We start from the raw sequence: 16639 nt of genomic DNA, 5'->3' as shown, positions 1-16639 counted from the left end.
CCTGCCCATAAAAGGATTTGTAAAGCTCGCTTCCCCTGCTAATTGCCCTTCCTGACCTTCTCTGGACTACCTGCTGCAGGGAACCTGGCGTTCCCTCCCACTGAGGGTACACGAAGCTAAACTCGGCCGAATTTCTTCAGTTACCTTCCTCCTGGGTGCCAGAGGCGGCTGAAAACATAGCATTTAGGTTTCACTTGGATTATGCTGTATAATGTGGATGTTTTAAATTTTAGAATAAGAAATAAATTTCATTTTCTTTTTTTTTTAATTAAATCTTTATTGTTCAGATTATTACATTTGTTCCTCTTTTTCCCCCCATAACTCCCCTCCTCCCAGTTCCCGCCCCACCCTCCGCCCTCACTCCCCACCCACTGTCCTCATCCAAATTTCATTTTCAAAGACGTAACAATCACATTTATAAAACTAGGAAAAAGTAAAAATTTTACTGGAGAAAATAAAAATGTATATTTATGACATATCCAACTTTGTTCTTGTGTGTAGACAGTTAGACATGAGCAGAGCAAGGACGATGGGCCAGGTACAGAAGGTCACCAGTGTGGAAAGCCCCGGGTACCTAGCAACAGGCAAAACTGGTAAAACAAGGACCTTGCCCCCGGGGGTAAACTTTCTTTCAGTTTAGACCCCCTGACCTTTCCATATTGCAGGTCATGCAATTTCCATTCGGGCCCTCCCCTGACCTTTCCTCCCCTGGCATGTCACTTGTTATGCAGTAGACTCCCTTAGAGGAGGAACAAGGATTGGAAGAGTGGCCCCATTTGACTCCCAGACGGGCTCTAGCATGAAGGTAACATCTAGCGATAACATCTAGGCCTCAGTTGTGCTTCAGCTCCAAGCCTAGAAAAGCAGCAAAACCAGACAAGCGATGCCATGGCTGACGTCTGGACCAGTTCATTGACTATGACCCCTGCCCTGGTACCGGCCAATCAGCAGAAACCACAACCCTGAAAGGACACACCTGAAAAGCTGAGGACTATTTTATTGGGATCCTCCCCAGAGACCTCCAGATAAATGCTCTCCCTTCCTCCTCTTCTTCACCCCAGGTGTGTTACCTTTAACTTCCTCTTTCCCAAGCTCCAAGGGCCCTACTTTTGCCTCTGTAACTTCTTTCCTAAGCCCACACACAGCTGGCTCACTTTTCCTACCTCTGTGACTTTTTTTTCCCAGATCTTCAAACCTGTCTACACTCTCCAAACTAGAATTATTATTCTCCTGCAAAAACCTGTTTTTGTTGATGTGGTTGTAATGGAATCTAATTCTTAAACATAGCTCATAACCCAGCAGAGTATTTCTTTTACTCAAAACTACAGATTACCCCAATCTTCATGATTGCTGAGAACATTATTTCTACATGTCATGAATATCTTTTATGTGCTGTATATAAACTATTTACCACTATATAAACAGAAATTTTCTTGTCTCTGCAAATTAATTCACAATATCTTGGTATATTTCCCATCAAGTGCATTTTGAGTTTCACATCCTCAAAGGTTAAAAATATTCACACACACACACACCACACACACACACACACACACACACACACACACATATTCACACAGGAAAAGGAAAAAGAATTATATAACTTGGATCCTTTCTCTGTTCTTTTAAACCCTGCAAAATGACGAAATAGATTCCAAAAGCTGTTCACCAGAGAATATGGCTTGGGTCCATTTGCTCTTGTTGCAGGCCTGGATAACAGAAAGTTGAGAGAAAAGTTAAAATTATTATTAAAACAGTGTCCCCAAATTTTAAAAAATATAGCAGACCTTTTGAAAAGTATAGATAAAATACATAGTTTGAAATGATAGAAAACCAAATATGTTAAGAAGCCTTTAATTTTTAAACAAGAATGTGAATCAAATAAAAGAGAAAAATTGTCACAATTAAATGATTAGAAATTTAGCAAAATAGCTAAAATTTTTAAAAAAACACTTTATCACCTAATAGAGTGAATAATTCTTAGGTTATTAAGTCAAGAGATGTATAAATTCAAATTAGAATGAGTATTGTATCAAATTTCAATAGTCAATTTCACAGATTATGATTCTCATTATAGTTATTTGCTGAAAAGCCAGTTCCTCCCCTCACTGTTATTGGTCTGTTTTAAAATAGTCCTCTTTTGTCCTAGCTGGTTCGGCTCAGTGGCTAGAGCATCAGCCTGCAGACTGAAGGGTCCCGGGTTTGATTCCTGTCAAGGGCATATGCCTGGGTTGTGGGCTCGATCCCCAGTAGGGGGTGTGCAGGAGGCAGCACATCAATGAGTTCCTCTCATCATTGATGATACTATCTCTCTCTCCCTCTTCCTTCCTCTCTGAAATCAATAAAAATATATTTTAAAAAATAAAATAATCCTCTAAAAAATCTTATATGAATAACTCAAAATTCAGGAGGATGTGTGGGTATGTTAATAATTTGAAACAATAAAAATAATGCTAATTTTGGGTGAACTATTAATACTACAAATTAGGGTGACAATACTTCATTTTCTGCCAAGAAGAACCCAAAATATAGTTTTGACCACAAGCTCCACTGATCAACCAAAAGCAAAGTCTAGTAATTAATACCTTCATTTCCCCCCTCAAGTATATGAAAAAAATTATGATGAGGGCCAGAACTTTTAATATTTGCTAATTCTACACACATTTTATCTTTTAAAAATATATATACAGCCCTGGCCAGTTTGGCTGAGTGTATAGAGCATCAGCCTGTGGACTGAAGGGTCTCAGTTTCAATTCTGGTCAAGGGCACATGCCTGGGTCGCAGGCTCGATCCCCACTAGGGGGTATGGAGGAGGCAAGCAGATCCATGATTCTCTCTCATCGATGATGTTTCTCTCTCTCTCTTCCTTCCTCTCTCTGAAATCAATAAAAAACATTTATTGATTTCAGAGAGAGAGAGAAACATCAATGATGAGAAAGAATAATTGATCGACCTCATCCTTCATGCCCCCTACTGGGGATCGAGCCTGCAACCTGGGCATGTGTCCTGACCGGGAATCGAACTATAACCTCCTGGTTCATAGATTGACGTTCAACCACTGAATCACGCCGGCTGGGCTCTACACATATTAAAGTTTAGAATAAATTTTCAGAAATTCAGCTAAGATTATTTAAATAAGTAAGGCTTACCTAACAAATTGTAATTAATTTTTGGTGAAGGTGGTGAAAGGTAGGTGATGAGTTCTGTCTTCCCTGGAGATAATTACATTGCTACATGGGACTAGAACCTGTAATCTACCTAGTTTTAAATATATTTTTGAAACCTACTATGGCCCTAGCCTGTTTTGCTCAGTGGATAGAGCATCAGCCTGCAGACGAAAGGGTCCCAGGTTCGATTCTGGTCAAGGGCACTTACCTGGGTTGTAGGCTCCTCCCTGGCCCAGGCCCTGATCAGGGCTCCTGCAGGAGGCAACCAATCGATGTATTTCTCTCACATTGATGTTTCTCTCTGTCTTTCCCTCTCTCTTCCACTCTCCCTAAAAATCAATGGAAAAATATCCTCGGGTGAGGATTGAAAAACAAACAAACAAACAACCAAAAAAAGGAACAAAAGAAACCTAGTGTGAAGAAAAGGTTTTTTTTAAAAGTACAAATACAGAGATAAACACACTGTAGAGAATCTAAGTATGTCTTAGTAACTGGATGCCATTTTTAAAGCAGCATCTTGGGATTTCTAACTTTTCTTAAAGATCCTAGAATGGGTGGCAACTAGAAAAATATCAAAATCTGATTAACAACAGAAAGGATTCTATGAGTTCAGTCTACCACCAATTAGCCTCCAAGTTATCTTGTTAGAATTCATTCCAGCCTCTGACTGTTATGAGCAAGTTATCATAGGCCAATTGTTCCCTATTGTAAAACCAAGGACCTATATTTATCTTGTTCAAAACAGTTGTAAAACCTATGGGACAGATATAGCAAACTAATTATACCTTTTTTTTTTTAATCCTTGGAAGGGTGGGTAAATGGCAGATTAAAAACCAGTTTTTTAGCAATTACCTTGAGTTCAAGCTCAAACAAACATGGAGAAACATGGATAGTACCGAAGCTACAGGCTCTGATGAACTTGAAGTGAGTGTTTTTACTTCTTTTAAAAGCTTGCCGAGGCCATGAGAAGTCCAGATCTCAGTCATCATTTGTCAAAAATATCCAATCTGTCCCCTAATTTGTCCTGAGCATATTTTAAATTTAACTGTCTAGTTTGCAAGACGTTATCCCAGATTCAAGTGCAAAAACTCCAAGATCTTCTTCCAAGACTCAATCTGAGCAACAGCATGAGCTTTGAGCTGCCCATTTCCTAAAACAGGAACCCCTAATACCGGGTCCAGGGCTGCAGAGAAAAAGGGGCTGTAAGGGTGATCTATTCTGTGGCCAGCATTAGGGTAGCTTAAAAGAGTGAAATTTGTCTTCCCATACTCTGTGAGGTGATTCACAGCTATGTCAGCATACACAGAGCTCTTCCAATGCCTGTCATCCTCTCCAACGATAAAAAGGAAATGGGCACTGGCTTTTTCAAGGGGGATACGGCTTTCCTGATAGGCTGGATCCAAGGGGTCCTCCAGCGCTTCTTTAATATCATATGCCCTTGAATTGGTAGCAGAGATTTTGTCCAGGTTAAAAGCAGTCCCGGCAGAATCAGTCCACCACATGTAAGGGAAGTAGCTGTGTTAGAGATGCAGCCATTGATGCTCACAACTGCAGCTATATTTGGGAGAAAGCTAGCCATGGAAAGGGCCAACTCTGCCCCTTTCCCAGAAACAATCACTCCAATGTTTGGACCTTTGACCTGAAGATTCAAGAAAAAGACAAAGAAGGAGAGAGAAAAAGAAAGCATATTTGGTATTTGTTACAGATACCTTCCAACCCACTAGTACCACTTTCTATATTCACTCTCTCCTAGCGCTAATGGCTTTATTTTAAATACATTTCTCTCTGGCATCCCACTCACCTTTGGATGACTTTGCACAAATTTAGCTGCCTCCTCAAAGTAATCTAAATTTAAGTCCTTCATAATTGGAGGTAGATCTTCATAGCCAAAAAATGGCAAAGCCAGAGCAGCAAAACCTCGACAAGCCAGGAGACTTGCTCAAGATTCATTCAATCCTCTGTCTCCGAACATATCAATCAAACCAGGAAAAGGACCATCTCCTATAAACCAGGAAACAGGATTAATCTTGAATTAAGTGACAGAATATTTAATAAACTGTGATACCCAGCTAACATTTTCTAAGCCAAATTCTAATGGTATCATTTATCTTTTTTTTAAACATCTGCCTATTTGCTTTGAAAGAAAACATCTGTTTTGGTTGAAATAGCATTATTGTTGCAGGTTGTATGGTTGTTGTTGTTTTTTTATATTTTTGTTGACTTTAGAGAGAGAGAGGAAGGGAGAGGGAGAGAGAGAAACATGGATGAGAGAGAAACATCAATCAAAATCAATTGGCTGTCTCCTGCACACCCCCTACTGGGGATCGAGCTGGAAACCCAAGCATGTGTCCTGACGGAATTTAACCAGAGAACCAACCACCTCTCAGGGCACGGGATGACTGTCAACCAACTGAGCCACGTCGGCCAGGGCTGTGTGGGTGAAACAAATTCTTGTTTGGGCTATTTTGAAGCTGTAAGTATAAAATGTTTTTATATTTTCCCCAACGAGAAAGTTATTGGGAAATTGAAAAAATACAAAAATTAGCACCAAAGGTATAGAAGTGTTTTGGTTTCAAGTGTAAGTACCAATAAATCTAAGCAACCAGTTCTGCAGTCTTTGAGTTATGAAAGTATAATACCTCGTTTTTAAAAAGATATGCATTTTAAAGGGCCGTTTGACTTTGCAGTGAACTTAAGATACAGAGTCAACAAATCCATAATTTAACAAGGTTTAAACTATTTTAAAGGTTTAATGAAGGTGTAATATAAAGTGAACAATATGTATAGTAAAATGTCAAACTAATATCCTCCTTATGTTGATCTGTTATCTGTTTCAACATTCCTAATGGAGATTGTGCTATTCTTCACCATTCCAAGAGAAGAATTTCTCAGCTAATTGCCTCTTAGTGTTTTTCAGAAATAAGTTTCTGTGGTTTTCCAATTAAAAGTGCCAGGCAAATCTACAAAAATAAAAGGCAAGAACTTAAAGATAGAAACAAAATTAAGAGATCTGAAGTCCCAGGACCAGAGGCCAGTTCTAAGTTTTCAAATCTAGAAATGAATTAGGTCAGCGGTTCTCAACCTGTGGGTCGCAACCCCTTTGGGGGTCGAACGACCCTTTCACACCTAAGACCATCAGAAAACATATATATAATTACATACTGTTTTTGTGATTAATCACTATGCTTTAATTATGTTCAATTTGTAACAATGAAATTGGGGGTCACCACAACATGAGGAACTGTATTAAAGGGTCGCGGCATTAGGAAGGTTGAGAACCACTGAATTAGGTCTATCCAAGTGAAAGCTAGGGTGTAGATATTAAGGCAGTGATTTTTATAAGGTGGTTTTCTTTTTTTCTTTCTTCTTTTTTTTTATAATTAAATATTTATTGTTCAGATTATTACATTTGTTCCTCTTTTTTCCCCCCATAACTCCCCTCCTCCCAGTTCCCGCCCCACCCTCCGCCCTCACTCCCCACCCACTGTCCTCATCCATAGGTGCACGAGTTTTGTCCAGTCTCTTCCCTCATCTCCCACACCCCTTTCCCCCCCAAGAATAGTCAGTCCATTCCCTTTCTATGTCCCTGATTCTATTATAATCACCAGTTCATTCTGTTCATCAGATTATTTATTCACTTGTTGGTAGATGCATATTTCTTGTTCATAATTTGTATCTTTATCTTTCTCTTCTTCTTCCTCTTCTTAAAGGATACCTTTCAGCATTTCATATAGTACTGGTTTGGTGGTGATGAACTCCTTTAGCTTTTCCTTATCTGTGAAGCTCTTTATCTGACCTTCAATTCTGAATGATAGCTTTGCTGGATAAAGTAATCTTGGTTGTAGGTTCTTGGTATTCATCACTTTGAATATTTCTTGCCACTCCCTTCTGGCCTGCAAAGTTTCTGTTGAGAAATCAGCTGACAGTCGTATGGGTACTCCCTTGTAGGTAACTGAGTTTCTTTCTCTTGCTGCTTTTAAGATTCTCTCTTTGTCTTTTGCTCTTGGCATTTTAATTATGATGTGTCTTGGTGTGGTCCTCTTTGGATTCCTTTTGTTTGGGGTTCTCTGCGCTTCTTGGACCTGTAAGTCTATCTCTTTCACCAGGTGGGGGAAGTTTTCTGTCATTATTTCTTCAAATAGGTTTTCAATGTCTTGCTCTCTCTCATCTCCTGGCACCCCTATAATTCTGATGTTGGTACGCTTGAAGCTGTCCCAGAGGCTCCTTACACTATCTTCGTATTTTCGGATTCTTTTTTCATTTTGCTTTTCCGGTTGGGTGTTTTTTGCTTCTTCGCATTTCAAATCTTTGACTTGATTCTTGCGCTCCTCTGGTCTGCTGTTGGGAGTCTGTATAATATTCTTTATTTCAGTCAGTGTATGCTTAATTTCTAGTTGGTTCTTTATCACAACATCGAGGGTCTCATTAGATTTCTTGAGGATCTCACTACATTTATCGGCAGTTTTTAGAAAATTATTGAAAGACCTTAAAAGTGTGGTTTTGAGGTCTATATCTTCCATTTCTGACATTTGCGTCCTGTTTCTTTGTCTCCACAATTTTTTATGCTTTCTTGGTGCACCCCCTAGTGGTCTTTGTGCGCAGTCTTGTTGTAGTTAAGCCTTGATTGTTGTAGGTAATACTAGAGGGGATTTGAGCTCCAGGCCAAGTGGCTGTGAGAATCAGCTGTGTCTGCAGTGAGAGAACTTCTGTCCTCTAGGGAGGTGCTAATCTAGCCTTTGCCTGAGGCTATCCGGCAAATGGCTCTGTGCAGGGCTTGGGCGGGGCAAGTCCCAGGGGATCTACAGGGCAGGCGGAGCGAGCAGTTATGGCTGCTCTCAGTCCCGTCCTGGGGGCTCTGCCTCTCAGAGTCCCAGCAACCGCTGCAAACCTCGGAGAGAAAGCTGCCTTCGAGTTCCAACCGAAGCCAGACAGTCCTGATTCTCCTGTTTGAGTCTGGGTCCCTAGAGACTCGCCCGGATCTGGAGCTCAGAATCTGAGACTCCCTCCCGATTGGAAAAGACAACCGCGCCCTCAGCCACCAGCCTGCTCTGCGCGCACTCCGTACCTGAGTATTTCACTTCAGCACTGCACCTCCTCTGAGTCTGGGTATGATATTCTCTTTCCTCCTAGTTGTAGAACTTCCACTCAGCCAGCCCTCCTGTGGTTCTGGATGATGTCCATTCTGTCTTTTAGTTGTATTTTTGAAGTGGTTGTTCGAGGCAGCAAACTCTGGTGTTAACCTATGCCGCCATCTTGGTTCTCTCCTAAGGTGGTTTTCTTAACATTCAGATATCTCAGTATATCTTGATCTGTTCTTTTTAAAATTAGATAAACTTTAATCATTTCTGGACTCAAGATTAATTTCAGAAGCCTAAAGCAAACCATGAAAAAGATATAACATACAGACCCTCAAATCAGTCTGGTAATAGAGTTTGCAACCACAGGCTTCAAAATATTAATTGGATTTACCACATTAAAAAAATAGAAGTTAAAAATAAAAAAGTTTTTAAAAAGCAAAAACAGAACACAACGAACTTAATTATTTTGTTTCAACTCAGTAATTTAATCCCTGATATGTAAATTTGCTAGGATATTATTGGCTATTTTATTTTATTATTTTTTTTATAATCCTCACCCCAGGATATTTTTCTATTGATTTTTAAAATATATTTCTTTATTGATTTCAGAGAGGAAGGGAGAGAAAGAGATGGAAACATCAATGATGAGAGAGAATCACCAATCAGCTGCCTCCTGCACCCCCCCACCCCCACTGGGGACCGAACCTGCAACTTGAGCATGTGCCCTTAGGCCAGAATTGAACTCGGGACCCAGTGGTCCACAGGCTGATGCTCTATCCACTGAGACAAACCAGCTAGGGCTCCATTGATTTTTAGAGAGAGTGGAAGGAAGAGGAAAACAGAGAGAAACACCAATGTGAGAGGGACACACATTGATTGGTTGGCTCCTGCATGCCCCCAACCAGGGCCAGGAGCCTGCAACACAGGTAAGTGCCTTTGACCGGAATTGAACCCGGGACCCTTCAGTCTAGAGGCCAATGCGCTATCCACTGAGCAAAACCGGCTAGGGCTTTATTGGCTATTTTTTAAAAGCTGTCCTTCCCCCCTCCCCCCGCCCCCCCCCTCCCACATTCTTAGGCCTGGAAGGCATGGCTCAGTGGTTGAGCATGGACCTATGAACCAGGAGGTCAAGGTTCCATTCCGTCATGGCACCTGCCCAGGTTGTGGGTTTGATCCCCAGTGAGGGATGTGCAGGAGGCAGCCAATCAATGATTCTCTCTCATCATTGATGTTTCTATCTCTCTCTCCCTCTCTCCCTTCCTCTCTGAAATCAATAAAAATATATTTTAAAAAAGATTCTTAGTTGTCCCTAAGAATCCTGAGGGTGAGAGTAGGGGTTATGCTAAACTGAGTTTAAAAAAAAACAAAAACCTTAATATTTCACTCATTGTTTCACTTAGCCTGTATTTATGGAGAAGGTCATAGTTTGGAGCTCAAAGAGTTTTACTGCACGCTGATTTTACCATCACCTAGCTGTGTGATTTGGTTAAAATACTTTAGGCCTCAGTTTTCTCATGTATAATATAAAGTTGTTCTTTGATGTATGAAATGAGCAATGAAACAGTTTTCTCATTACGGTGAAGGTCTCCAAGGCATTAGAGAATGTCAGATAACAACAAAAAATGTTATCTTTGGCCCTGGCTGGGTAGCTCAGTTGGTCAGATTATCCTCCCAACAGGCCAAGGTTTCAGGTTGGATCCCCAGTCAGGGCATATATTAGAATCAACCAATGAATGCATAAATAAATGGAACAACAAATAGATGTTTCTCTCTCTTATTTCTCTCTCTCAAATAAATAAATTAAAAAAGAAAAGTCATCTTTACCCTACCATGAAGCCAGTATAAAAGCGTGAACGATATAATAGGACTTCAATCTGGCCTGTGTGGCTCAGTGGTTGAATGTCCAACTCTGAACCAAGAGGTCAAGGTTCAATTCCATGTCAGGGCATATGCCCAGGTTGAGGGCTCCATCCCCAGTAGGAGGCGTGCAGGAGGCAGCTGATCAAAGATTCTCTCTCATCATTGATGTTCCATTTCTCTCTCCCTTTCCCTTCTTCTCTAAAATCAATAAAAATATATTATATATATTATATATGTCATATTATATATATATATACATACGTAATCCTATCTAATAAAAGAGAAACATGGTAATTAGTGTACGACCGCTACCCTTCCCATTGGCTAATCAGGGAGATATGCAAATTAACTGCCAGCCAAGATGGCGGCCGGCAGCCAGGCAGCTGGAAGCGAACATGAGGCTTGCTTGCTTCAGTGACGGAGGATTCCAACTTTCCCCGCCTGCCGCTGCCGGCCTCTGAGCTGCAACTCTAAGCAACTATGTTACAAATATAGAAGCTAAACAAAACCCCAGAAACCTGCTTTAGTCGCCGGGCTTCAGCCAGCAGGATCACAACATTGTTTCAAATACAGAAGGTAAACAAAGGCCAGAAACCTGCTTTCAGCAGCAGAGGCCTAAGAGCTGGAGCCTCAGAGCTAAAGCTGGCCCAGAATAAAATAAAAAAGAAAAAAAGGAGCGGTTGGGAGCTTCAGTCACCCGCCAGCCTGAAAACAGCCCTCAGCCCCTCACCCAGACTGGCCAGGCACCCCAGTGGGGACCCCCACCCTGAAGGGTGTGTGACCAGCTGCAAACAGCCATCATCCCCTCCCCCAGGCTGGCCAGGCACCCCAGTGGGGACCCCCACCCTGATCCAGGACACCCTTCAGGGCAAACCAGCCGGCTCCCACCCATGCACCAGGCCTCTATCCTATATAGTAAAAGGGTAATATGCCTCCCAGCACCGGGATCAGCGGAGCCACAAGGCCTCCCAGCACCGGGATCAGCGTGACAGGAGGCAGCGCCCAAACCCCCTGATTGCCCTGCAGCTCTGTGTGTGACAGGGGGTGGGGCCACAACCTCCCTATCGGCCCTGCTCTGTTCGTGACAGGGGAAGGCGCCTCAACCCCCAGATCAGCCCTGCTCTGTGCCTGATAGGGGGGAGCTCCCCAACCCCCTGATTGGCCCTGCTCTGTGTGTGACAGGATGCGGCGCCCCAACCCCCCCCACCCCCCACACGGGCCCTGCTCTGTGTGTGTGACGGGGTAGAGCCATAACCTCCCCATCGGCCCTGCCCTGAGTGTGACAGTGGCGGCGCCCCAACCCCCTGATCCGCCCTGCTCTGTGTGTGACAGGAGGGAGCTCCCCAACCTCTTGATGGGCCCTGCTGTGTGCATGACAGGGGGGAGCTCCCCAACCCCCTGATGGGCCCTGCTCGGTGCGTGACAGGGTAAGGAGCCACAACCCCCTGATTGGCCCTGCTCTGTGTGTGACAGGGGGTGGTGCCGCAACCTCCCCATTGACCCTGCCTTGAGTGTGACAGGGGGCGGTGCCCCAACCTCCCAATCAGCTCTACCCTGAGCGTGACTGAGGGTGGCATCGCAACCTCCCCGATCCGCCCTGCTCTGTGCATGACAGGGGAGGTGCCCCAACTCCCCAATGGGCCCTGCTCTGAGCCCGACCAGGGGCTGCACCTAGGGATTGGGCCTGCCCTCTGCCACCCGGGAGCAGGCCTAAGCCAGCAGGTCGTTATCTCCCGAGGTGTCCCAGACTGGGAGAGGGCACAGACCGGGCTGAGGGACCCCTCCTTCCCCTCGAGTGCACAAATTTTTGTGCACCGGGCCTTCATATATATATATATATATATATAGATATATATATATATATATATATATATATGAATTTCAGTCACTTTGGGGCTTGAGCAAGACACCAATGAAAGACAGATATGTATCACTATTCTCGGCATGTTTTCCAAGATATGATAATGGCGAAAGTTAAATGAACACAAAGCTCTGCCTACTAGAGATAGGCAAACCAGCATTTAACGCTAGAAACTTTACAGCCATCATGTTTAACACAGCAAAATCAGAAGGTATATGCTCCCAAGGAAGTGTCTGCAGCACTAGGAATTTGGAGGGTGGGCAGATAAATTCACATCGAAATCCCAGCCACCAATTAGAGAAATAAAGAAATTATGACGCTCGCTTTGTTTTCAGAGGACAAATCAGCTAGCCAAGCCATCAGCTTTGGTAAGTGTATGCCCTAAAGCCCCTGCAAGGCCCTCTTGGGGAAAGGCGTGCTCACGCCCCTCGGGGCAGCAGGAAGATGCCCCGCACGCTGCCGTCTGCAGCCGAACGCGGGACAGCTCGGGGCTGGAGGACCAGCACCGCACCCGGTCCGAGGCCAGCGCCGGGCCCAGCGGCCCCTCCGTCTGCTGCGGCGCGCGGTGGACAGTCACCTCCACTTTGAGCGGGTTTTCAACACCCCCCTAGGCATCCGGCTGAGGCAGGGGCCCCGCAGCCCGCCGGCGTGAGGCTCCCCAGGAGCCCCATGGGCTCCACGCCCTCGAAGTCCCCGCCCAGAGCCGGATCCCTGGCCAGGTCCAGCCCCCCGCGGCCGTCAGCCTCGAAGTGGGACAGCAAGTCGAAGAGGCGGCCTCGGTGGCTGGCAGCAGAGGCCCTCAGCGTCACCCGCTCCCGGGGCGCAAGCCTCCCGCTTTGATGTCCAGGAGCGGGACGGTGGCGAGGAACGGGACGGTGTGGACAGGCACCTCCGGAGCTGGCGGGGCGCCCCGGGGGTTTGGAGCGCGGCCCCAGACGCCCACCACATGGCGCCAGGGTCTTCGCGGGTTTGACCCGGGTCGGAGAGGGGACTGGTACCTGCCAGACGGAGAGTCCGGGCTCCGGGACGCAGCCCAGCTGGGCAGGCTATGGCCCGAGGGGGTGGGGCGGGGCCAGAAGGACCGGAGGGGCGGGGCCGAAGTGGGCGGAGCCAGAAGACCGGTGGGGCGGGGCCAAAGTGGGCGGGGCGGTCAAGAGGACGTGGGCTGGTCCCTGGGGCGCCACTCAGCGAAGGACTGCAAAAAGGGGCGACCTCTGCAGGCCCTGGGTCCATGGTGCTTTGGGAGGTCCTATGGTAGACCGCCTGAAAGAGGCACAAGTTCATTTCGAACCTACCCCTCTACCAAACCAGAGTGACAGAAAATGCCGCCAGTTACCTTCTCTCAGATCCCTCACTGGCCACCAGGTGACACTAAACCTAAAGGAGGCAACGTGTGCTAGGCTCAAAGGTTGAGCATGGACCTTCCGACCAAGGCCTTGCCAGATCGATTCCCAGTCAGGGTACATGCTGGGGTTGCGGGCTCCATATCCACTGGGGGGCATGCAGGAGGCAGCTGCTTGGTGTTTCTCTCCATCCCTCTCCCTTCCTCTCTCTGAAATCAATAAAAAAATATTTTTAAAAATCAGCATTGGCTCGCATTGCTCCGTGTTTAGAGCATCGGCCCTCGCACTGAAGAGTCGTGGGTTTGATTCCTGGTCAAGGGCACATACCTGGGTTGCAGGTTTGATCCCCGGCCCAGATCCAGGCGCGTGTGGGAGGCAACCAATCAATGTGCCTCTCTCACGTCGAAGTTTCTCTCTCTCCTCTCTCTCCCCTCCCAACCTCCTTTCTGCTCTCAATGGAAAAAAAAAAAAATATCCTCAGATGAGGCCTAAAAATAATAATAATAAAATAAAAATCAGCAGAGATATCTTGGCTATCAGGATGTCCCCTAAGGAACAAGGGATCCCAGCCCCACACCAGAATCCCCAGCAAAGCCTTCTAGGGCTGGGAAGACAAGTCCTCAGAACTTCTGACTGTAAAAACCAGTGGGGATTGTGGCTAGGACAGAGGGCTCTGAAGTTCCAGGCATTTTTCTTCTTCTTTTTTTAAATGAATATATTTTTACTGATTTTGAGGTATGGTAGCAATCATCTCAGGTAGAAACTATAGTTTAACTTTAACCCTGCTGTTTGGCTTCTGTACTTACTTGCTTTGTTTAACAATGGAAAAGTTATTTTGATTTTCTGAATTATATAAATCATCCCATTTGATTGAATACCCTATTGATGGTACTGTGAATATCCCATTGATTGTGGTCATACTGGTCTTAGAAAGCACATTTTCCTTTACCTGGGAAGGACAGCACAATTATCCCAAGGTCAGAGGGCTCCAGTTAACGTGTCCCTGTTGACTCAGTGTTCTGGAGACCCCAAAACTGTGATTTAGATAACATGCTGCTTTGCTTCTGTAAACTACTTTTTTGCAAATCAGGTTCCTCATTCCAAACCCTGGGATGTAATCAATACCTTTGTGATTGTTGCCTATATAAATCTGGTGTTGCGGCCATCTTATCACTATGAGATCTGGGAGAGTGAAATGCCCCCTCATAGTCCCGGATTTGCAATAAATGTGACTCTTTAATTCAACTTCTTGAGTTGTCCTTGTGTGATTCATGGGGTACATTACAACAATTTCAGAGAGAGAGAGATAGAAGCATTAATGATGAGAATTATTGATTGGCTTTCCCCTGCATGCCCCCCTCACTGGGGACCGAGCCTGCAACGAGGACATGTGCCCTGATGGGGAATTGGGAATTGAACCATGACCTCTTGGTTCATAGGTCTGACACTCAACCACTGAGGCACTCAGGCTGGGCCCAGGAGTTCCTCTTAAAGGGCTGGCACATGGACTTACTTGGACTCACTCCCTCTGAGGTCCAATGCTGGGGCAGCAGCTCAAAAGAGCCAGGGACATCCTGGGAAGAACTGAATTGTCTGGCTGCAAGGCAAAAGCTGAAGGGCAGCTTTCTCCCAGACAGACGTGCTGACAGAGGCCATTATTCTTTGCTGAGCCCTCCCCACAGAGCTGGCAGGCAAGCCATATCTGAGACTCTAACAACTTGGCTTACCCTGATAGCCCCATCCTGATGATTCCCTGAGACCCTGTCCCACCCATTTTCCATTGGCTTTTCCATACAAATGGCCTCCCTTGCCTCACGCAACAACCCTGTTTAAGGCTCTCTGGCTTTGGAGAATACATACATATGTGGCTGATCCCCCAGTTTTAGAAAAATAGCTCAAGATATTTTTACTTCTGCACCACAAAACCATCATTATAGTGCCCATGAATTTTGGATTTTGTGCATCTCTGCATGTGCCATCTGAGAAAATAAAATGCCTTCCACAAGCTTTTATCTTTCCAGTGTTCAAAACCACTTAAACCCCCTACTGGCCTGGCTCACTGGTAACTCGGAGGTAACGGTTCAATTCCAATTCGATCCGGGTCAGGGCACATGCCCAGGCTTCGGGCTCGATCCCCAGTAGGGAGGCGTGCAGGAGGCAGCCAATCAATAATTCTCATATCATTGATGTTTCTATCTTTCTCTCCTTTTCCCTTCCCCTCTGAAATCAATACAAATCCTATATAATAAAAGGGTAATATGCAAACTCACCCTAACAGCAGAAAGACTGGGAATGACTGGTAATTATGACACACACTGACCACGAGGGGGCAGATGCTCAATGCAGGAGCTGCCCCTGGTGGTCAGTGTGCTCCCACAGGGGGAGCTCTGCTCAGCCACAAGCCAGGCTGATGGCTGCCAGTACAGTGGTAGTGGTGGGAGCCTCTCCCGCCTCCTCAGCAGCTCTAAGGATGTCCGACTGCAGCTTAGGCCTGCTCTCTGCTGGCAAGTGGACATCCCCTGAGGGCTCCCAGGCTGCCAGAGAGATGTCTGATTGCCAGCTTAGGCCCAATCCCCTGGGGAGCAGGCCTAAGCCAGCAGGTGGTCATCCCCCAAGGGGTCCCAGACTGCGAGAGGGCACAGGCCAGGCTGAGGGACCCCACCCCCCGAGTGCACAAATTTTTGTGCACCGGGCCTCTAGTATATATATATTTTAAAACAATGTAAAATGAATGTACATAATAGCTTGTGATTTTCAACTTGCTGAAGTATGTAACAAGTTTATATAAATATTTTTAAGTGATCGGTGGTTGACAAAAACATCCATTTGCTTCCGAAATGGCCCCTTGGCCTTTCTCATCTGATGAAGTACATTCAAAAGTATTGGGAGCACTAAGGAAAACAGAACAAAGGGCTGAATTTGGTTATATTTTTTGATTTGTGTGTGTTTTTTTTGTCATTTTCTTTTTTAAAGTGTCTCCAATTAAATTTTAGGCTTCAACTGCTTTGAGCCACTAAGCTTCAAAATAAAATTGCTGACAGCCATTTAAAAAACCAATATGTAGCCCTAGCTGGTTTGGCTCAGTGGATAGAGTGTTGGCCTGCAGACTGAAGGGTCCCAGGTTTGATTCCGGTCAAGGGCATGTACCTTGGTTGCGGGCTCATCCCCAGTAGGGGGTGTGCAAGAGGCAGCTGACCTATGTTTCTCTCTCATTGATGTTTCTAACTCTATCCCTCTCCCTTCCTCTCTGTAAAAAACTCAATAAAATATATTTTAAAAATAATAAAAAAATAAAAAACCAATATGTACACACACAGTAGTGTGGTGAAG

The 16639-nt window shown here is 45.1% G+C and overlaps 1 pseudogene; it reads right to left on the bottom strand.

Annotated features, from left to right (window-relative positions):
* Positions 1-379: 379 nt before the first annotated feature.
* On the bottom strand, positions 380-12914 carry LOC118679608 (annotated as a pseudogene).
* Positions 12915-16639: the final 3725 nt, after the last annotated feature.

This window comes from Myotis myotis, unplaced genomic scaffold, assembly GCF_014108235.1.
Source record: "Myotis myotis isolate mMyoMyo1 unplaced genomic scaffold, mMyoMyo1.p scaffold_m19_p_1, whole genome shotgun sequence".
Taxonomy (NCBI): Eukaryota; Metazoa; Chordata; class Mammalia; order Chiroptera; family Vespertilionidae; genus Myotis; species Myotis myotis.
Note: the sequence above shows the minus strand (reverse complement) of the source record. Positions and strands in the feature narration are given on the sequence as shown.